This window comes from Balaenoptera physalus, assembly GCF_965194825.1.
Source record: "Balaenoptera physalus genome assembly, chromosome: 18".
Classification (NCBI taxonomy): domain Eukaryota; kingdom Metazoa; phylum Chordata; class Mammalia; order Artiodactyla; family Balaenopteridae; genus Balaenoptera; species Balaenoptera physalus.
In genome coordinates this window covers 78,005,966-78,029,153 of record NC_138899.1, presented here as the reverse complement: position 1 = coordinate 78,029,153, position 23,188 = coordinate 78,005,966, and the positions used below count along the sequence as shown (strand labels likewise).

Genomic DNA, 23,188 nt, shown 5'->3' with positions numbered 1-23,188 from the left:
TAAGTGAAATAAATGTGCTGTCTGGAGGAACTAGCAGGACGGATGGGGCGGGCCGAGGGACAAGTGGAAAAGGCGCTTCATGTTTGGTCCCGGGGGAACCACCAGCCACCTTGTTCCTCCTTTTGAAGAATAGCTTTGCTATAAAGGCGTGGCCATCATGACTAAGAGATTTCCAGACGTGTTTCCGAAAGAGGAAGCAGGCAGTCACTCTATGGGAAAACAGAAAAGCAATGGTCATTGTGTGTGGTGCTAATATCTCCTTCTATTGTGGGTTATTTTGTGTCTGATTTCTCAACTCTTGGCAGAAATAATAACCGAGGCATATATCCACTTTTTCTGATGTGGTCCCTTAAAATCGTCAACTCAGATCATTGAACAAGTGGTTTGCTCATGGAACTGTGATCAACCATTTCTTTACCAAATTGTCTATTCCTTCCAGTTGAATATGCAGGTCAGACATAGAGGTTCACATCACTCGCTCTCTAACTAAACTCCTACCAAGTAATTTTCCCAAGTTGTGCAGGTTGTGCACTGCACAAGGCTGCCCAGCCAAAGCGGTCAGTAGGGCTGAATGAAACATAGGAACACCTAGAAAAAGAGATGCATTTTTCTAATCTGCACAAAGGGCAGCCCGCTTGCCTTGTCTGCTCGTCTTGTGCTGCCGTGTTCATCTCAACCCACTCCGAGTAAGAACTTTGTGATGTTACACGTAATGGACTTTGTGGTTTCTGTCTTCTTTCTGTCCACATTTTTACAATTCCCTTTAGCCGCTTAAAGATGTTTGCCTCCCACCCCGGGGCATTTTTTGCGTCTGTGATAGGAGTCACTCCTGAATGTCACTTGGGGTCGTAGATAATTAGTGCTGTGGACTGAAGTGACGAGCATTGGAGTCCCTGTCCCACATGGCAGCCCAACTTTCACGGGCTTTTTCATCTCCTGGAGGTGCTGGCTTCAGAAGATTTCTCAATAATCTGGTTCTCCTCACAATCAGCACATTACAGATAGTCTAGACTTCTTATCAAGACATTCTCCATGAAGCCCCAACCCTTGAGCTTTCCAGAGCTTCCTTGGGGGCCCTTCTTAGTCATTTACACCTACTATCTTGCCTTTTTCCTTTTTTTAAAAAAAAAACCTCAAGTGGGCTGAGGCTGCGACGAGTACAGTTTCAGTCTGTCTGAAAAATGCTGTTTGGAACGTTTTCAATTCTGAAAGTGCTGGGCGAGTTCCTTACATTAATATTTCAGTTGTGGCCAAGCAACAGGGATTAAATGGTCTTTTCTAAACAGCCTTTTAAACATTCTTTACAAGATGAAAAATGAATGAATGAATGAATGAATGAATAAATAAAATGTCTCCACTGATTCATGCCCAATTTTCTCCTTAGTATTTCTGGGCGATCTTAATTTTATTTATTATTTATTTGTTTGTTTGTTTATATTTTTTGGGGGGTGTTTCAATTTTGTTTTATCTTTAACATCTTTATTGGAGTATAATTGCTTTACAATGGTGTGTTAGTTTCTGCTTTATAACAAAGTGAATCAGCTATACATATATCTCCATATCTCCTCCCTCTTGCGTCTCCCTCCCACCCTCCCTATCCCACCCCTCTAGGTGGTCACAAAGCACCGAGCTGATCTCCCTGTGCTGTGCGGCTGCTTCCCACTAGCTATCTATTTTACGTTTGGTAGTGTATATATGTCCGTGCCAGTCTCTCACTTTCTCACAGCTTACCCTTCCCCCTCCCCCATCCTCAAGTCCATTCTCTACAAATAACTCAACTTCGTTTCTTTTTATAGCTGAGTAATATTCAAATTTATATTCAAATTTCAAATATTCAAATAGTATTCAAGTAATATTCAAATTTATAACTACAAATAACTCAATTTCGTTTCTTTTTATGGCTGAGTAATATTCCATTGTATATATGTGCCACATCTTCTCTATCCATTCATGTGTCGATGGACACTTAGGTTGCTTCCATGTCCTGGCTATTGTAAATAGAGCTGCAATGAACATTTTGGTACATGACTCTTTTTGAATTATGGTTTTCTCAGGGTATATGCCCAGTAGTGGGATTGATGGGTCGTATGGTAGTTCTATTTTTAGTTTTTTAAGGAACCTCCATACTGTTCTCCATAGTGGCTGTCTCAATTTACATTCCCACCAACAGTGCAAGAGGGTTCCCTTTTCTCCACACCCTCTCCAGCATTTATTGTTTGTGGATTTTTTGATGATGGCCATTCTGACGGGTGTGACATGATATCTCATTGTAGTTTTGATTTGCATTTCTCTAATGATTAATGATGTTGAGCATCCTTTCATATGTTTGCTGGCAATCTGTATACCTTCTTTGGAGAAATGTCTATTTAGGTCTTCTGCCCAATTTTGGATTGGGTTGTTTGTTTTTTTTGATATTGAGCTGCATGAGCTGCTTGTAAATTTTGGAGATTAATCCTTTGTCAGTTGCTTCATTTGCAAATATTTTCTCCCATTCTGAGGGTTGTCTTTTCATCTTGTTTATGGTTTCCTTTGCTGTGCAAAAGCTTTTAAGTTTCATTAGATCCCATTTGTTTATTTTTGTTCTTATTTCCATTTCTCTAGGAGGTGGGTCAAAAAGGATCTTGCTGTGATTTATGTCATAGAGTGTTCTGCCTATGTTTTCCTCTAATAGTTTTATAGTGTCTGGCCTTACATTTAGGTCTTTAATCCATTTTGAGGTTTTTTTGGTGTATGGTTAGGGAGTGTTCTGATTTCATTCTTTTACATGTAGCTGTCCAGTTTTCCCAGCACCACTTATTGAAGAGGCTGTCTTTTCTCCATTGTATATTCTTGCCTCCTTTGTCAAAAATAAGGTGACCATATGTGCATGGGTTTATCTCTGGGCTTTCTATCCTGTTCCATTGATCTGTATTTCTGTTTCTGTGCCAGTACCATACTGTCTTGATTACTGTAGCTTTTGTAGTATAGTCTGAAGTCAGGGAACCTGATTCCTTCAGCTCCGTTTTTCTTTCTCCAGATTGCTTTGGCTATTCGGGGTCTTTTGTGTTTCCATACAAATTGTGAAATTTTTTGTTGTAGTTCTTTGAAAAATGCCATTGGTAGTTTGATAGGGATTGCATTGAATCTGTAGATTGCTTTGGGTAGTATAGTCATTTTCACCATGTTGATTCTTCCAATCCGAAAACATGGTATATCTCGCCATCTGTTTGTATCATCTTTAATTTCTTTCATCAGAGTCTTATAGTTTTCTGCATACAGGTCTTTTGTCTCCTTAGGTAGGTTTGTTCCTAGGTATTTTATTCTTTTTGTTGCAGTGGTAAATGGGAGTGTTTCCTTAATTTCTCTTTCAGATTTTTCATCATTAGTGTATAGGAATGCAAGAGATTTCTGTGCATTAATTCTGTATCCTACTACTTCACCAAATTCATTGATTAGCTCTAGTAGTTTTCTGGTGGCATCTTTAGGATTCTCTATGTATAGTATCATGTCCTCTGCAAACAGTGACAGCTTTACTTCTTCTTTTCCAATTTGGATTCCTTTTACTTCTTTTTCTTCTCTGATTGCTGTGGCTAAAACTTCCAAAACTATGTTGAAAATAGTGGTGAGAGTGGGCAACCTTGTCTTGTTCCTGATCTTAGTGGACATGGTTTAAGTTTTTCAACATTGAGAATGATGTTGGCTGTGGGTTTGTCATATGTCGCCTTTATTATGTAGAGGTAAGTTCCCTCTATGCCTACTTTCTGGAGGGTTTTTATCATAAATGGTGTTGAATTTTGTTGAAAGCTTTTTCTGCATCTATTGATATGATCATATGGTTTTTAATCCTTCAATTTGTTAATATGGTTTATCACATTGATTGATTTGCATATATTGAAGAATCCTTGCATTCCTGGGATAAACCCCACTTAATCATGGTGTATGATCCTTTTAATGTGCTGTTGGATTCTGTTTGCTAGGATTTGTTTGAGGAATTTTACATCTATGTTCATCAGTGATATTGGCCTGTAGTTTTCTTTCTTTGTGACATCTTTGTCTGGTTTTGGTATCAGGGTGATGGTGGCCTTGTAGAATGAGTTTGGGAGTGTTCCTCCCTCTGCTATATTTTGGAAGAGTTTGAGAAGGATAGGTGTTAGCTCTTCTCTAAATGTTTGATACAATTTGCCTGTGAAGCCATCTGGTCCTGGGCATTTGTTTGCTGGACGATTTTTAATCACAGTTTCAATTTCAGTGCTTGTGATTGGTCTGCTTATATTTTCTGTTTCTCCTGGTTCAGTCTCGGAAAGTTGTGCTTTTCTAAGAATTTGTCCATTTCTTCCAGGTTGTCCATTTTATTGCCATATAGTTGCTTGTAGTAATCTCTCATGATCCTTTGTATTTCTGCAGTGTCAGTTGTTACTTCTCCTTTTTCATTTCTAAGTCTATTGATTTGAGTCTTCTGCCTTTTTTCTTGATGAGTCTGGCTAATGGTTTATCAATTTTGTTTATCTTCTCAAAGAACCAGCTTTTAGTTTTATTGATCTTTGCTATTGTTTCCTTCATTTCTTTTTCATTGATTTCTGATCTGATCTTTATGATTTCTTTCCTTATGCTAACTTTGGGGGGTTTTTTGTTCTTCTTTCTCTAATTGCTTTAGGTGTACGTTTAGGTTGTTTATTTGAGATGTTTCTTGTTTCTTGAGGGAGGATTGTATTGCTATAAACTTCCCTCTTAGAACTGCTTTTGCTGCATCCCATAGGTTTTGGGTCATTGTGTTTTCATTGTCATTTGTTTCTAGGTATTTTTTGATTTCCTCTTTGATTCTTCAGTGATCTCTTGGTTATTAAGTAGTGTATTGTTTAGCCTTAATGTGTTTGTGTTTTTTACAGATATTTTCCTGTAATTGATATCTAGTCTCATAGCGTTGTGGTTGGAAAAGATACTTGATACGATTTCAATTTTCTTAGATTTACCAAGGCTTGATTTGTGACCCAAGATGTGATCTATCCTGGAGAATGTTCCAGGAGCACTTGAGAAGAAGGTGTATTCTGTTGTTTTTGGATGGAATGTCTTATAAATATCAATTAAGTCCATCCTGTTTAATGTATCATTTAAAGCTTGTGTTTCCTTATTTATTTTCATTTTGGATGATCTGTCCATTGGTGAAAGTGGGGTGTTAAAGTCCCCTACTATGATCGTGTTACTGTCGATCTCCCCTTTTATGGCTGTTAGCATTTTCCTTCTGTATTGAGGTGCTCCTATGTTGGGTGCATAAATATTTACAATTGTTATATCTTCTTCTTGGATTGATCCCTTGATCATTATGTAGTGTCCATCTTTGTCTCTTGTAATATTCTTTGTTTTATAGTCTATTTTGTCTGATATGAGAGTTGCTACTCTAGCTTTCTTTTGATTTCCATTTGCATGGAATATCTTTTTCCATCCCCTCACTTTCAGTTTGTATGTGTCCCTAGGTCTGAAGTGGGTCTCTTGTACATAGCATATATACCGGTCTTGTTTTTGTATCCATTCAGCCAGTCTGTGTCTTTTCGTTGGAGCATTTAATCCATTTACATTTAAGGTAGTTATCGATATGTATGTTCCTATTACCATTTTCTTAATTGTTTGAAGTTTGTTATTGTAGGTCTTTTCCTTCTCTTGTGTTTCCTGCCTAGAAAAGTTCCTTTAGCATTTGTTGTAAAGCTGGTTTGGTGGTGCTGAATTCTGTTACCTTTTCTTGTCTGTAAAGGTTTTAATTTCTCCTTCGAATCTGAATGAGATCCTTGCCAGGTAGAGTAATCTTGGTGGTAGGTTTTTCCCTTTCAACACTTTTAAATATGTCCTGCCACTCCCTTCTGGCTTGCAGAGTTTCTTCTGAAAGATCAGCTGTTAACCTTATGGGGATTCCCTTGTATGTTATTTGTTGTTTTTCCCTTGCTGCTTTTAATATTTTTTCTTTGTATTTAATTTTTATAGTTTGATTAATGTGTCTTGGCATGTTTCTCCTTATCCTGTATGGGACTCTCTGTGCTTCCTGAACTTGATTAACTATTTCCTTTCCCATATTAGGGAATTTTTCAACTATAATCTCTTCAAATATTTTCACAGTCCCTTTCTTTTTCTCTTCTTCTTCTGGGACCCCTATAATTCGAATGTTGGTGCGTTTAATGTTGTCCCAGAGGTCTCTGAGACTGTCCTCAATTCTTTTCCTTCTTTTTTCTTTACTCTGTTCTGCTTAGTTATTTCCACTATTTTATCTTCCAGGTCACTTATCTGTTCTTCTGTCTCAGTTATTCTCCTATTGATTCTTTCTAGAGAATTTTTAATTTCATTTGTTCTGTTGTTCATCATAGTTTGTTTGCTCTTTAGTTCTTCTAGGTTCTTGTTAAATGTTTCTTGTATTTTCTCCATTCAATTTCCAAGATTTTGGATCATCTTTACTATCATTACTCTGAATTCTTTTTCAGGTAGACTGCGTATTTCCTCTTCATTTGTTTGGTCTGCTGGGTTTTTACCTTGCTCCTTCATCTGCTCTGTGTTTCTCTGTCTTCTCATTTTGCTTAACTTACTGTGTTTGTGGTCTCCTTTTCGCAGGCAGCAGGTTCGTAGTTCCTGTTGTTTTTGGTGTCTGCCCCCAGTGGGTAAGGTTGGTTCAGTGCGTCGTGTAGGCTTCCTGGTGGAGGGGACTGGTGCCTGTGTTCTGGTGTATGAGGCTGAATCTTGTATTTCTGGTGGGCAGGACTGCGTCTGGTGGTGTGTTTTGAGGTGTCTGTGAACTTAGTATGATTTTAGGCAGCCTCTCTGCTAATGGACGGTGTTGTGTTCCTGTCTTGCTAGTTGTTTGGCATAAGGTGTTCAGCACTGTGGCTTGCTGGTCGTTGAGTGGATTTGGGTCTTAGTGTTGAGATGGAGATCTCTGGCAGAGCTTTCACCATTTGATATTGCATGGAGCTGGGCGGTCTCTGGTGGACCAATATCCTGAACTCCGCTCTCCCACCTCAGAGGCTCAGGCCTGACACCCAGCCGGAGCACCAAGACCCTGTCAGCCACACGGCCAATGTCATGTGGATTGTGGAGGGTCTGGCCCTGTGATCCAGTTGTTTATATTCTCACTCCAGCTGCTTATCCAGCAGAGCCTTCTCCCTGCTTGGCACTTTTGTGGTCGTGCTGCCTTTCTGAGGCTCAGCTGGTATCACGTGCAGATTCCCCAGGTCATGTACATCTCTGATATTAACCTAAGCTTTACTGCCAAGTCTCCAGAAATCTCCGAAAATAACTAGCTTTTTACAACAACCATTACCTCCAGGCTTCTTCCCTTCTCTCTTTGGTAGAGGCTTCCTGATCTTAATTTTAAAACCAAGAAACAGAATCCTTGGCTGAGTGCAGACAGTTCGAGCATTCTCTCAGACAGCCTCTGCCGTTGCCGAATAACCTCTGTGGCATCAGCGTGTGCACTTCAAGTAGAATTCCAACAAGGGAAAGTACTACTTGTATGCTCTTTTAGTGTGTTTTGAGCTGAAAGATCAAAGATTGTTGTAATTTGATTTGCTCATTTGCAGTGAATAGTGTTACGTTCTAAGGGTTATCTAGTAGTTAATTACTTATGTGAGAATAAATTAACTACATTATGTGTTTTTCTAAACTGGTTTTCTTATAACTCAAGGAGAAACCCTTTGTGATAGCCAGGACGTTCTCATCTCAGACGCCCTCTGATATTCTTAACTAGCAGTCATTTAAGAATACAAACTTAAAATAATATGCCAGCTGAAAAAGGTATCACGTGTGCATACATACGTGTATATAGTCTTAGCCATTATCATGAGGCTCAGTATATGATTTGAATTAGCAGTAAAGATGGTACGGAGAAACTAGAGCCTATGATGTAATACTGTCCACGCACTTGGTGTACTAACCTATAGAACCGGATTTCTCTAGAGAGGGAATGCATGGTGATACTCTCACTGCAATACAAGTCTCAGTCTGAAAGTCCTTCCACCCCCAACTCCCTTATGTGTGTTCTTTTCTGACTTTTCTCTCTGTGTTTATAGAGATGTTTACATATACAGACAAATCAGTGTTTTACACACATGTCATCCTGTTTTGTAATACGTCCTGTAGTTCCTGTTCTATTTACAGTGTATTTTGGGATCATTTCCCATCACTACATAGAGATCCGTCGCCTGGTGTTTCACACCGTGGTGTCCTACGACCTGTTCAGCCCTTCCTGTGTTGATAAACATTCAAGTCATCTCCAGCTTCACACACAAAAAGCCTTGTGGAATTACAGCTTTCCCTCTAACCAGGCCATAAATACTCCACCAAGATGAAGTTGATCTAATTAGACCATTTTCACTGCAGTGCCTTGAACATAATACATGCTCAATTCATGTATTATTATCTGTACCACACGTTCTTTGTTGCTGACAGCTCTTACTTAGTGCTTGTGTGGTGTGCCATATAAAATTTATTCAGGCCAAAGTAACCATTGGTTCGAGTGATTAAAAAATAGGAGCAAAATGATAGAATCAGTGATTTCATAGTGGCCCTATTAATGGTAAAACTAAAAATATATTCCATCTTTGTTTTCCATCCTCTCTGCTGCTACCTTAATTTAGTACTTCTAACCTGGATGATAGCAGAGACCACTAGCTTTGCCCATTGAAACATCTATAATGAAGCCAGGATGAGCTTTCTGAAACATACATCTGACCAGCTCCAGTGCCTGGCACAGTGTCTGGAGCATGGGTGCCCCAAAATGTGGGCAGTGAGTGAGCGAATGAATTCCACTACTCTCTTCAAACTCCTCAAGGGTTCCTGTGTCTTTTGATAAAATCCCATCTCTCCCTCGAGCCCCTGGTGGTCTAGACCCTGATAGTCCACACTACATCTCTCCTATTTTGTTTTTAATCAGTGTTATTGAAGTATAATGAATATACAGTAAGATACGCCATTTTTAGGTGTACAGTTCCATGAATTAAAACTGGGTTTTTATCACTAGAAACTAACTGGCAATTTTCTGTCTGCCTTCCCGCAGACGATGACAAACAAGAATGTCACAGAGAGTTCTGTGGATGGACGGTGGTGATGGTTGCACAACAGTGTGAATGTACTTAATGCCACTGAATTCCACACTTAGAAATGGTTAAGATGGTAAACTCTATGTGTATTTCGCCACCGTTTTTTAAAAATGCTAAAACGTTAAAAAAAAGAATGTCACAAGCACTTGGCTGTTTTGGTCACCTTGAGGGAAACAAAAAATGCACATCAGCTCATTGAAGGCTTGAAAGACAAACTTTGCATGTAGTTTTGCTTTGTATTAAAACCAATTAAATGCTAAGTTTAGTGGCTGTGACCAGATGGACCGTATTTCTCAGAAGGTGAAACCTTGTTGTGAGGCTGGACTAAGAGGCTGGCCAGGCGGGTGGGACTCCTTGTGTGTCTGCGTTCAGGCCAGGAAAAGGAATGAAATTAGCAAAGGCAAGGAGGTAGGGGTACCGGCGTGGCCAGAGGAGGGGCCTGAAAACCAGACAGGAGCTTTGTTGCTTTTGGAGACTGGGATCCCTTTTTCATTCTGGAATAGGCAAGTTCCATAGTAAAAGCGATTTCAGAAAATGTGTCTTTCAATACGTCGGGCACATGGTAAGCAGAGACCTTTAATGTAATTTTGTAGTTTTAACCTGGGGCATAAATTATGGCCATTATGATGGTGAGAAGTGGGTGGTTCCTAATACAGAGAATAACCATGACACATAGATATCGATGTGAAAAGAAAAATGGGAATTTTATACCATTTAGAGTGTCTACTTATTTTTGGCAACATATATAAGAAATTTTAATGTTTTCCTGGGGTCGTTAAACTGGTATGGGATACAGACCAGGAGATGGGATGCATATTAGCCTAGAGGTCTGGAAATATTATCCCTGAAATAGAGATTTAAACCATCACAATTTGGGGTCGTGGGATCCAGATGAACAAGACGGAGCTCTGGCTCTTGGAGGGGACACAGGTGAGAACTCCCCCCACTCAATACCATGCTGGGCGCTGGCTTCCAGGAAGATGCTTGAGGTGAGATCGATCAGAAGGGGTAGATCCTCCCTCACAGCCGGGGAGGGTAGGGGCCTCGGGTTTCCAGGATGAAATGAGTTAAGACCTGAAAGATGAGGAGGGGCTAGAAGGGAGGGTTAGGCCTGTGTACCAAGGAGAGCCCACACCTGCCTTTACCATCCCACCCGCTCTGTTTATTCCAGCTCTGTGAGGGGTGTCAGGAGTCGTGGGCAGGGTAAACAACAGGGAAAACGTGCACTTTGCTGGGGTTTTACGTTTCAGCGGGAAAGCGGCTGCAGAACTAGTTAGACGGGGGCTTAGGACCCGGCTCTCAAAGCCTAGCTGGTCGCTGCTGGTCCTTAGAGCTGGGAGGTTTTATGCAAAAGGCGAGGGGGAGGGGTGACGGGGAGCAGCGGTCACAAAGCCGGAGAAGGCTTAGCGGTCTGGAGGGATTCCCCTACCAGATACCCGAGCACTTTGAACTTTATAAAAATAGACTCTTACTGCTTTGCACAGGTGACAATATATGCTTTTTTAATGATGTTTTTGCAGCTGCTTTACCTAAGAGGATTGTTATAGAGATCCAGTATTCTGAAAAAAAGTATTTATGCATGGATGTTTTAAAAATTGAGTCTCTAACTCCATAAACTGTTTAAGCCTCCCTGGAATTCAAAAAAAAAGAAGTGCAAGTCCAGAAACAAAATTGATGCAAAGGACTCATGGGGCCCGCGCGAACTTTGAGAGCTCTGCTGGGTTCATTGTTGCAGGCGCCCGCTCTTCCCCTCCACCTGGTGCTGTGGCAGAAATAAACGACTCAAACCCAGCAAGGGGTCCAGCTCATCACATCTGCGCTAAAGCTCACAGATTCCAGCTTGCTCCCCTGGCTAAAGGCCCTCCTGCTTTCAGAGCTGGCACTGCACAGGGTAGTACCGGGTGCTTGTCTATTCACCAACTCAGTGGCCCAGGCAGGACTAATGACACAGCGCTCAATAAACAGGTAATCAGTTGAGCAGGTCTTCAGTAGAGGCCAGCCTCTAGGAATCTATTGGGCTTTTGGGGTTCATGGGGTTTTTAATTTATTTATTTTTTGGCTGTGTTGGGTCTTCGTTGCGGTGCGCGGGCTTCTCATTGCGGTGGCTTCTCGTCGCGGAGCACGGGCTCTAGGCGTGCGGGCTTCAGTAGTTGTGGCTCGTGGGCTCAGTAGTTGTGGCTCGCGGGCTCAGTAGTTGTGGCTCGCGGGCTCTAGAGCGCAGGCTCAGTAGTTGTGGCGCACGGGCTTAGTTGCTCCGCGGCATGTGGGATCCTCCCAGACCAGGGCTCGAACCCGTGTCCCCTACATTGGCAGGCGGATTCTTAACCACTGCGCCACCAGGGAAGTCCCTGCACGTTGTTTTGATAATCTTTTGTGGGTCACTTGTCAATTTGAAAATTGCTTTTTCATAACACTAGCTATTAACGGGAAGCTTTACCTCCTCATTAGCCTCAGCTAATTGGTTTCCCTTATTCCTTTGAAGGTATTTATTAGTAAGGTATGCCGCTGTCCTGTTTTACAAGGTATAATGCACGTGCACAGAATTAATGCTTTTTAGTGTACAGCTCTGTGAGTCCTAACAAATGCATCACCGCACTCAGATGCAGAGCAACGCCATCACTCCCCATACCTCCCCCAGCTCCCTTTGTATCGGCCGCTACCCTCACACTCAGTCCCTAGACATGACCGTTCTGGCTTCCGATGCTATAGTTTTGCCTTTCTTAGAATGTCGTAGGCATGGAACTGGACGGTGTGTGGTCTTCTTATGCTGGCTTCTCCTCTCAGCATAATGCATTTGAGAGTTGCTGAGAGTATCAGTAGTTGATTCTTTATTGCCGAGTAGTATTCCTTTATACGAATAGGGTTTCCCATGGTTGGGGAGTTCTGGAAATCCAATCCCAGTGGGTTGAGAACCAGGGACCAGGAGGTCAGTGAACTCCAGGTAATATCATAGCTTAAGGCAGGGCTGGAGTAAAGTTTGACTAGGATGACGCTGGCCATAATAAAGCAAGATGGCGGTAGCGGACAGGTGCTTCAGCCTGGCGATTGCCTTCTGCTTAACCCCTCCTGGGGCAGAGGAAGGCCAGGAGCCCACAGACCTGTCTTCCTGGAGCTGCGCTTCCATCCGCTGTCTGGCTGGTGTCCATCAGCCGAGGGCAGCAGCGTCACGGCCGCGGCTGGGGGCTCCCCCTGCGGGCTTTGCCTCCAGCTCAGGCCATGCAGATTCGGGCAAGCCTCCGGGCCACTCACAGCCTCCGTGTCCCTCTCTGTAAAATGACAATAAGAAGGTACACACATCCAGAAGTTGGTGAGGATGAAGTGGAATCACATTGGAAAGCCTTTAGCGTGGTGTCAACGATGCAGCAAGCTCTCACATCAGCCTTTAGCATCCTTTTAAGGTATTTCATGTTTGACAACCTTACAGCTCTGCTGGGGTTATGGGCGTGAGGCTCTTCTCGTCCCTGCTCCCTCCCTGAACAGGAATCTAGTTTTCTAGTTCCCCCCTCTGCCGGAAGCCTTCCCGGGAGGAGGTGAATCTTCCCTCACTGCATCTTCAGGCGCTCGGCCCTGAACGTAGCTCTTCTTATGTAATCGTCAACTCTGCAACTGTGTATGATCACTGTAGAGCAGAACAACCACGGTTAAATCTGTCAGGTTAACTGGAAGTTTGCCTGCTTCCTGTCTGTGCATTGCTTATAAATGATGTGCTAACAAATGAACTGTTTTCCAGTAATGTGGGCCCTTGTCCATAACTGAGAAATAATTCTTCTAACATCATCTGTGATCTTATCTTCTCCCCTGACCTAGAGCAGCATTTTCAGATTTCATTAAGTAGCCTGGACCCCTTGGTGCTCACACGCTCTGCTCGAGTTACATCAGGAGCGTTTAAATGAAACATTAAGACTCGTCCCTTAAAACTTCAGCCTCTCAGCAGTCCACTCTGCTGGAATTTGCTGGAAGGAATCCACTGGAGAGTGGAGATTTGCCAGTTTCTTTCAAATCCAGGCCCTCTCGTGGTGACTGAAGCCTGCTCTCCAGGCTCTAATGGGTCCAGATGCCTGTCCGCCTGCCTGCTTTAGAGGCCAAACTAGCACTGCCTCTAAGTGCTTACTGATTGCCTGAAAGCACACCTTCCTTTCTCCTGGTGTATGAACCGGGCGGGAGCTGTGATGTTAACAGAGATCATGTCAGTGCTTTCAGGTGGGTAAAGTGCTGCCTTGATCTTGGGTGGTTTCCAGCTATCACCTTGAAGTATCCAGGAGTTCTGTCAGTTACACCTGCCTTCAGGGCGCTTTGAAATTCACCTGCTTTGGGACACTCCCTCATGAGAGCAAGCCACAACGAGATAGAACCTGGCCACCAGTATGTGTTGGTATGAAAATGGAAAATAAGTTTTCCTGGGTTCTTACTGCTGTTCTTGATGCTGAACATACTTTAAAACTATAAAACTTGGGTGTGTTTTGTATATCCTGACTTTTTTGGTGGGGGAGGAGACTTGCCAGAGAAATTTAACCTAAAAGGCAGTGCTGTAAAACATTCCTGTGCTATTTGATAGGTCATGGTAAAGGCCACTGGGGTCCGTTCATAGTATCATTAGCTGACGTAAAACGTGCATTTGACTTAGTAATTGTTTCTGGAAATGTTAAAAGCTCATGTTGAGTATTTGCAGGATCTTGTTACTTTATCCCCGAGTGTATCTGCAAAGACTGATGGAAGACTTACCATAGGGAAGTTATACAGCAGCTTTGGGTTTTTCTTCCCACCGGAATCACACCAAGCCCTTGTTTTAACACAGGTCTCCTGGGCCCGTCTTTCTAGCAGTTCCTCCTGGGATAAGCACTGCCATAGACTCACAAGAGCCGCGTACCTACACATGCCCTTGGGGGGTTGTTTTTCCTTCCTTTTTCTGTTTGTGTGGTCTGATAGAAATCTGTCTGTGATGGAAATGCCCTGGGATTCCTCCCCCAGGAACCCTCATGAGATGCCTCTTCCTGCATCTCTCTTCCTTGTCGGCTACTTCCTGTAACCATAGCCAGTGCCATGGTTACCCTGCCTCTAGCCCTAGTCTACATAGATAGGAGATTCTGCTGCTTCTCCTTTTTTTTCCTGTTTCTATAGCATCTGTTACAATGTATAACCCCACAAGGGATATCTGCCCATATCAAAAAAATGCTTATCAGTGGTTTCTACACAATGAACACAAATGGAAAAAAAGAACCCTAAATTCTGTTTAAAACAGCTAAGTCTTTGTTGTTGCCGATTAAGTTGGTAGAAGGAATTCTAAAGAATAAAATTAAAATGATATTGAAAATCAAGTTTTTCTGTCTACAATGTTACGAAAATATGTTTCTTAAACATTAATAAAAAAGATATAATATTTTAAATGAACTGAAATGTACTAAAGCTATAAAGTCAGTGTGAATAAAAAGGAAGATGTTCCCCACTCTTGGATAGGAAGAAATATGTACACACACACACTGAGACATACGCATATGTACATACGTACATATCACACACATACATATGCATACACATATATCTATGTATATCACAAAGTGTCAGACCTCTTCTGCACCCACTTTTGTGACATAACAGTATATCCCAAGAAACTCCCCCACATAATGCTAGAGGGCCTCCTCAGTCTTTTTCAATAGCAGAGTGTTCAGTTAGGTTTAAAAAAAAAAAAAAAAGCAGAGTGTTCAGTTAGGTAAGTAGTTTACTTAACCAGTCCCCTATTGATGGACACTTGGGTTTTTTCCAACTTCAACATTTTGCTTCAACAAATTATGCTGCAGTGCTGGATAACTTCCCAGAAGTGGGACTTCCATGTCAAAGGGTAGATGCATTAATAATTTTGATAAATACTGGCATTTTCCCTTTTTAAAAAAATTTCTAGCAGTTCTTTATATTCTGGGGAGATTACCCCGTTGTCAGTGGCATGAGTTGCGATCATTTTATTTTTCATTGTCGTAAAAGACTGGAATCATCTTAAACCGTTCACTGCAGGTAGGGATCCCTGGGAAGGAGACTCTGAAATGGAGTTAGCTTGAGGGGTGTTCGTTGAGTTCAACGTCTATTGATGGGAGGGATGGAAGCACGAGGAAACTGACTCAGGTAAACGCGTGAAACCCTAGGTCAGACGACTGGCCGGGGCAAAGCCGGGAGGAGACCACGGACCCCTGCTCTTGGTAGAGCCACAGCTGTTCAGGCTGCTTCTTCCAAGGACGGCATCTTAGAGGAGACCACGGCCCAGGAGAAGTCATTCCTAAAGAAATGAGTTGGGAGTAAGCCCAGTAAAACAAAGAAGGATGGCTTCTCTAGGAAGAGGGTGTGCAAGTGAGTCTGGAAAATTGCAAGTAGCTCTGAATGGTTGAAAGTCGGGAATGAAAGAAACGTCCTAAAAGGCAGTGGGGGAGAAAACTGGGGTGATGTCAGGTAAGCCTTGGATGCATGTGGTTCAGGGTATTTTAAACACGGTAGCGGTGATGGGATGAGATCTGCACTTCTGAAAGACTGTTGTGGTAGCTCTTCATCTTGGTGGCTCATAACAGAGCAACAGATTGTATTCTCCAACGAGGGCTCCACCAACGTGTCTGACGTCCCGTGATCTTCATACAAAGATCTTCTGTCACTTCGGTACTGAGCGGTGGCGGCTGTGTTTCCTTCCCCTGATTCGGGGCAGACCCTTGTAACACCCTGAAGCAATAGATGTTTCTGAGTCCACGCTCGTACTGCTTGCTGCGCGACACGCTAATCAATCGAGAGATGAGTCGCTGGGGCAAGGAATAGGGACTTTATTCCCAAAGCCAGCAGGCTGAGAATTTGGTGGCCTGGTGTCCCAAAGAACCATCTTACTTGAGTTGGAACTCGGGCTGCTTTTACACTAAAAGGGGAGGGGTGTGGTCAGTTGTTGCCAACTTCTTGGCGGCGGAATCCTTTGTTCTTGCAGCTGTCCGTATAGGTCAGGTCACGATGTTCCTGTAAACCTCCCACAAGACAAAAGTTATTCTCTGTTCTGCAACTTTTTATCTCTATATGAATGGGAAAGTATGATACCCTTCAAAGGTCAGAGCCTTGAGAATGGACTATCCTTTATATTTCAGGCTACAGGCAACATTCTTAACTTGTAGCCAAAGCAATAGAATACAAAGGTTAAAGTAAAAGAAACAGATCCAATATGGAGTCAGACTTGTTCTTCCCTATTACATGGGCACTAGGTGACTTCCAAGGGTAGGGCATAAAAGGGACACCATCCTTGGAACCCAGCTGTCCTGTTGTAGGAAGACCAGGGCACACGGAGAAGAAACACAGAGCTTTCTGGTCAACAGTTCCCTGAGGCCTCGGCTGCCAGCCGCACACCAGTGAGTGAACTTCAGAGGACTCCAGCCCCCCGCCGATGCCAGGGCAGCAGAGACGTGCCCCCTGCCCTACCCGACCAGGTGCAGATCTGCGAGTGGCAGTCACATCAGTCTTGTTTTGAGCCACTAAGTTTTGGGAGTAACTTGTTTACTTACCGCAATCACTGGAACAAAATAGCTGTGCTGATTTTGATTTTAATTAATGTCCCATCAGTCCAACAAGTTTCTTTATCTCTTGGTTCATGTTCCTTTGAGCCAGTCACTTTGAGGAACCCTGTGTTATATACAAATGATCAGTTCATTGAAAAGAAGCCTAGTTACAAGGATCTTGTCACCATGAGGTTGTAATTATCAGGCACCAGGCAAGCTGCCCAGTGCCCTGGCTACCCTGGTGTCCTTTTCAACTGGACCTGCCGTGACATTAAAACCATCAGTGCCCGGATGACAGAAAAGTACCAGGTTTTCCTCTTGCCACACAAGTCTATGCAGTTGTCAAAACTCATAGGACCGTACATGGGAAAGGACCAATTTTACTGTATGTAAATTATATCTAAAAATAAATAAAAATAAGGGAGAAAGATTCTACTAATTGCTTCTTGATATTTGAATCAGGCCAAGTGCCATGTTTATCAGAAAGGTCTTTCATTTATATTGAACTTCTCCCCTCCCCTCTCTACACACACACACACACACACACACACACACACACACACACACACACACATTTTCTCTCTCTCATAATCCCACACACTTTCTTATAATCATTTTTGATGGGTAGGCCTGCTAAGGCTGAACCATGCATCCTTGCCTGCGTTTTAATGCAACAGATAGAGCTGGCATCAGAATATTGGTTCTATACCTTATAAACCTGGGGAACATTTGACCAAACTAAACTTGGTCTCCTTCACGACAGCCGAATCCTGGGGAAGTAATGCACGCCCTTCATATGTGCATATGTGAAGAGTACCAGGGCATTTTCTCCTGTTCTGTTGTCTCATCCCTGCGAGGTTACATGATTCAAAGGTGTTGGGGCCGCAGTTTGCTTATGTACCATTGGGCTGTCAGAGCTTCGTATTCCTCATTATTTTTGAGTTGTAAGAAAATAGTTAAAATGCTCATATTTCTGTACATTTCCTTAGCCTTCAAATATGAATATTATAGTAAATCATAAACCACAACTCAAACATGCAAACACCTTCTGTGCCCACATTTAGCATATTTAGTCAATTTCTTTTCTGTCCCCACTCAATGACAGCTGAAGGAATTTCTTTAGGATGACAGATTGTCAGCACATTGACATAGATTGTTTTAGATGTATATTTTTAGGGAGACTGAATGATATTTCAGTGAGCTTTTCTCAGAAATATAATAATAGGGAGAAGGATTGTTATTCCATGTGTCAAACTTACAGAATTTTTTTTCCTTTTTTGGGGTTATGGTCAATCCAACTGGTAATTATTAACAAGTATTTTAGGAAAGAAAAAGGAAATATGGAGTTTGCTGAAAGACATTCTCACATCTACAAAAATAGACCTGTGGATAAATAGTAAAGAAGTCATCTCAATCTTATTGGCTCAAGACAGAGAAAAAATTTTTTAACACTTTAGAATTGTTTCTGGTCCTTTATTGTATCTTATTACTTGGATAATGTGTGGGGAAAGGAACTGATCAAAACTTGGTAGATAGAGAGGGCACTTCTTTACATTTATTTGTGAAATTGAACTAAAATCTGGAGTTGGTGGGACAGTATTTCCCTAATGTTTCTGTTTTAAGAATTGTGATCACTTCGTGAGATCCTGTGTAGTTTACTAGGATGAGGGGCTAAATTGTGTGGTTATGTATGACCCAGTTACTACCTGGAGGTTCTGGAAGTTGTTCAGGAAGCAGGTTGTGTTGTTTTCTGCCTCTGAATGTTTGGGACCATCTCGTTGTTTTGTACTGCACAAAAACGTCCCCTGCCTTGATTCCTTTTAAACTGGTAAGATTTTACGGGAGAGCTCTTTGAGGACACGGCCCAGGGAGGTGAAAACACCATAAAATGGATGAAGAAGGTAAATTTTGTGTAGAGGAGAAAGCAGTTTTAATTTTTCTCTGGAAAATAATTAACAGCTGCTAGGCACCAGGAGTCCTTCAACAGCTACCCACCAGATGTGTAGGTTCCTTGGTGGTATCATTAGTGGAGCTTTTTCAGGTGAATCCAGGAACGTCCTGTGGGAATGCGGATCTTGCCCCATAGAACTCCAGCTCCGGATGCCTGATCTGCACCCGTGAGATCTCAGGTCTCCGTCACCTGCCCTGTACCATCCTGACCCTGTCCTGGCTGTCTGAGCAGGAGACTTTGTCCTACCCCTTAATGGAAAGAGAGGCCCCGGGGCCCTATTACCTCATTGGTTGCAGGAATGAGAGAGGCCTGGAGTGGTAATTTAAAATAACAATGATAATAAATCGAAGAAGAATATGAAAACAAAACTACTAAAACATACTTGCAGATACAGGTGCCATTCACAGCTTTGCTTCTGACCCCAAAACTGTACCCCTTGGCTGAGTTGTGCCCTCGGTCTTAGCCTGCCTGTGTCAAATTCTTCTTTTTAGGGTAATGTGGGTGGGAAACCTTTTGGCACTTTATTTGCAGTTACTGCCCCACTATAAACCTGTATTTAAAAATATGATGACTGAGCATTTGTAATGACCACGAGAAAGCTTTGTTGATAAATAATGGCAATTTTTTATACCATATAAACTCAGCTATGCAAATATATGTGCATATAAAAAAGACTAGAAGGGTAAGTGTTAATATATTCTCATACTCATATTTGAGTAAATGTATGGATGATTTTTCTATGGGTTTTACAGACATTTTTAAATGTTCTAAAATAGTATGTTGGTTTTATATGCAGAAAAATGTCATTTTAATGTGTACATGTGTGAATAGATGCTCTAATGAAGAGGGTTAGGAGAAAGACAACCAGAAGTTATAGCTGACATGCATATTAAAAACAAAATCACCCCCAAAATCCATAGAAACTAAAGTAGGCCATGGCGGCAAAAATTAGGCTGTTACAGGGAAAGTATCACTTAGGGCATCTTATATTGTTACAGTACCTTTTGCTGTCAGTAATACATATTTATTTACTAACAGTTTTCACCAAAAGATAAATGCTATGAAGTAGTTTTTCAAAATGGCCCTTGCCTTGGCTGGGTTTCATGAGCTCTCTTCAAGGGTCTCCAGTGGACATTAGGTAATTTATGCCTCTGCATGAGTTGAGTTCTAAATGCACCCAAATATAATAATAAAAACTTGCCATGGTGAGGGGTAAACAAAACAGCTGTGTTGTAAAACCTATTTCAATCATTAATTTTTTAAAAAAATTATTTATTTATTTATCTTTGGCTGTGTTGGGTCTTCGTTTCTGTGCGAGGGCTTTCTCTAGTTGTGGCGAGCAGGGGCCACTCTTCATCGCAGTGCGCGGGCCTCTCACTGTCGCGGCCTCTCTTGTTGCGGAGCACAGGCTCCAGACGCGCAGGCTCAGTAGTTGTGGCTCACAGGCCTAGTTGCTCCGTGGCATGTGGGATCTTCGCAGACCAGGGCTCGAACCCGTGTCCCCTGCATTGGCAGGCGGATTCTCAACCACTGCGCCACCAGGGAAGCCCCTCAATCATTAATTTTATCTCGCTTTTTGAGTGTCAGGTACAGCGCTCATCAAATGTGGACATTGTACCCAAGGACTGTTTCGTTCCCATTTCAGTCAGCTGTGTTGCCTTCTGTTGAGTTCTTCTCTGTTAATTTGCTCCTTTTTGGTTTTAAAATGTGCTTGTGTATTTAAAAGTTTATATTGATACTTAGTGGTAATTGGTTATAATAATCAGTGGTGAGCTTTAATCCAAATAAATTGAGGGAAACTATTTCATCTTCAACTATATAGACTATTAATCAAGCACATATGCATATTTGACGGGGAAATTTGATGTGTAGGTCGTCTTACTATAGCTTTTATTCAAGATCTATTTTCTACTATGTCTTTAAGTGTTGGAGGGCCCAAACTAGTGTTATTTGATGGCTTGAGTGTTTGAGAGTAGAATATCAAAGGACGTATTAGCTGTTTCAGTGCCACTCATAATAGCACATTTTTGAAGTGCTAAGGTTTGTTTAACATCCCATGCTGAATTCATAAAAAAAAAAAAAGTAATGGTCTTGATATTTAATTATAATCAAAAGAGAGAAGCTGTGTAGCGTTCACAGATTGATTCTGTTAAAGCGTGAATGGTCGTCCGTGGGAAGGGAGTCTTGGTGAATCCGACCTAGTTAGAGATAACATGAGTCCTAGATGCTTACATAATTTACGCAGATCAGGTCTCTATCCAATAAAAACAAATCCCTTTTTGCGTTCCACAGTTAATTTTATTTCAAAAATTCTTTACCACATGTTATTTTCCCTGTTGTGTTTTGCTGAGGCTGCGATGCCCTCAGCTCAAGGTTCTTTCTTGAGAATCTCCGATTGATGTACATTACAAATGGCCACAACGTGTTGTATAATAAGCCTCCAGGTTAATATCAAACTATGTTTGTTTCATTTGTACTGCAAGAAATAGTAGTTATTCTACTGGGAAGACACTGATCATAAAACGATGGGTGATTCATATATCTCTGAAGCTCCCTCAGGAAAGCATCTGTTATTTGCGGAAATGTCCTCAAATATGCGTTTGGGGGTGAAGCACGGGGACACAGGGGGAGGTATCCGCCCTGGTGACTTAGTGCATGTGACCGTCAAGCAGTTGTGTACTTTGATGTAACTCTTTGTCCACCTGGTCTATTGAAGCTAAATGTTTCGGCTTTTATAGATGAATTAAAAAATAATAATAATTGTCCACTCCTCAATGGAGAAAGACTATTTCAAGCAATTTTAAATGCTTAGTAAGAAAATGTTATCAACTGCTGTGCATTAGAGCAGTACTTGAAGGGAAGGGGTATCAGAGGCTGATCAGAAGAAAGAGACTGGAGGCTGGTTTTGGACTCGAGCTCCTGTTGGGTAATCTTTCTGCATTTCGGTGTCCTAATTATAAAACAGGACTTCAGTGCCCTATTTGGCAGTTGCCGCAGTTAAATGGTATTGACATATGGGCACCTGCTGCAGTCTAAACTACTAAGTGCACTCCCATCCAAAATACAGAATCATTCTGGCAGATGGTTAGATGGGGCATGACACAAGTTCATCACTTGAAAATCGTTTTAAACAGGGCTGCCTCCCTGGAGGGCAGATGGGGGCTGAACAGGAGCCTGGAGACAGGAGTCCAGGTGAGACTTGCACCTAACCGCAGCTGTGTTCACATGAACAAGGAGCTTTTTCTCTGTATTTTTAAGGACTCCTCCCTAAGCAGCTCTCATAGTCAAGGATTTCAGCCGCCCTTACCGATGGCAGGTGAAGCCATTTTAGGGCACAGCAGCAGCGTTCATAACGAAGGACCACTCTGCTCCTCGGAGAGCAGAACAGTCCCCCTTGTTCATGAAAAGAAAATTCAGACCTTCCCAATAGAGCATTCAGATCTTCAGGAAAATGTAACACATTTTCTGAAGGAAGTAAAAAAAAAAAGGTGAAATATTTTCCAGTGACTCAATATATTCTACGATAGCTACAGTCACAAGAGCAGCGAATATCTGCTGGGCTTCTTTGGGCGCCATCCACTGTTTTCAGTGCTTCACACATATTCACTTATTTAATACCCTCCACCCCCTATTAGATGTTCCCTACCACGATCCCCATTTTACGTGAGGAAACCAAGACGCACGCAGGTTATAAGTAACTTGTTCACAGGCAAATTGTGGCCGAGCCAACACTGTAAACCAGACATACTGGTTGTAGAGAATTAATGCACATATAGCATCTGTACCAATCATCTCTGAGAACAGTGAAGATGAGGACCAGGCATCTGCACTAATCTGGGCAGAGGATAATAAACGCGATCAATGAACACTGGAACATGATTATAAAATCTCAAATTGGATGACAGGTCAGTCCTAAGAAGTCAAGAAAAAGATACACCAGAAATTATGTTGCAACAGCTTGAATCCGGTCCAGATGTCTGATAGAACCGTTTTCCCAGTGATTTTCAGAAATCTTGCATATGATTTCAGGAGCAGCTACTCATTTTGACATTGAAGGAGTTGTATGGCAGCTCCCGAACACCTGAAGGCACTATATCGATTTTTTTTTCTAAAAAACTGTCCCTAGGGAGGAAATGGCTGAGCTGAGAAATGAGCTCTCACAAAGGACGTGTGTGTCTCAGGGCTGGGAAGTAGGACTCGAGCCATTAGAGTTGCACTGAGCTTTTCCATCTCCAGTCCTGCTTCAGCCTGCCTCCTCCTCTCCGTCCACACTTGGAAAACTTAACCTACGTGATTCTCAGTAAACAACAGTGAAAAGAACCGCGGCGTGTTGTTAGGATGCGGTTTCAGCAGCCAAAAGGGGCTCGAGATTCTAAGATCTCCCTTACTAAAAGCTGTCAGTTGCCAACTCTGTACTGAGCCCGGGCAGAAGCAGCAGAATGCATCTTTCCGGGTCGAGAATTACTGAGATCTTGACCCTCAGCAAAAGTCCGCTTCCATTCAGCCACAGAACCTGAGCTCTGAGCCCTAACCTTGCTTGTTTTTCTGAGGTCTGTCCGGAGGAACACATCGGACAGTTGTCGGAATAAGATACATCCAGTTACAACCAGGAAAGAGTCTGCCTGTGAAAGAAGATTAAACTGTGCTGGGTGGGCACTCCACTTTCGTGCCTTCCT

At 42.2% G+C, this 23,188-nt stretch overlaps 1 protein-coding gene and 1 long non-coding RNA gene across 4 annotated transcripts in view; one reads left to right on the top strand and one right to left on the bottom strand.

The window, feature by feature from the left end:
• Positions 1-23,188, top strand: part of LOC309647806 (phospholipid-transporting ATPase IB) — a 546,353-nt gene that overhangs the window by 343,304 nt on the left and 179,861 nt on the right. The window lies entirely within an intron of this gene.
• Positions 1-23,188, bottom strand: part of LOC309647915 — a 256,908-nt gene that overhangs the window by 201,265 nt on the left and 32,455 nt on the right. The window lies entirely within an intron of this gene.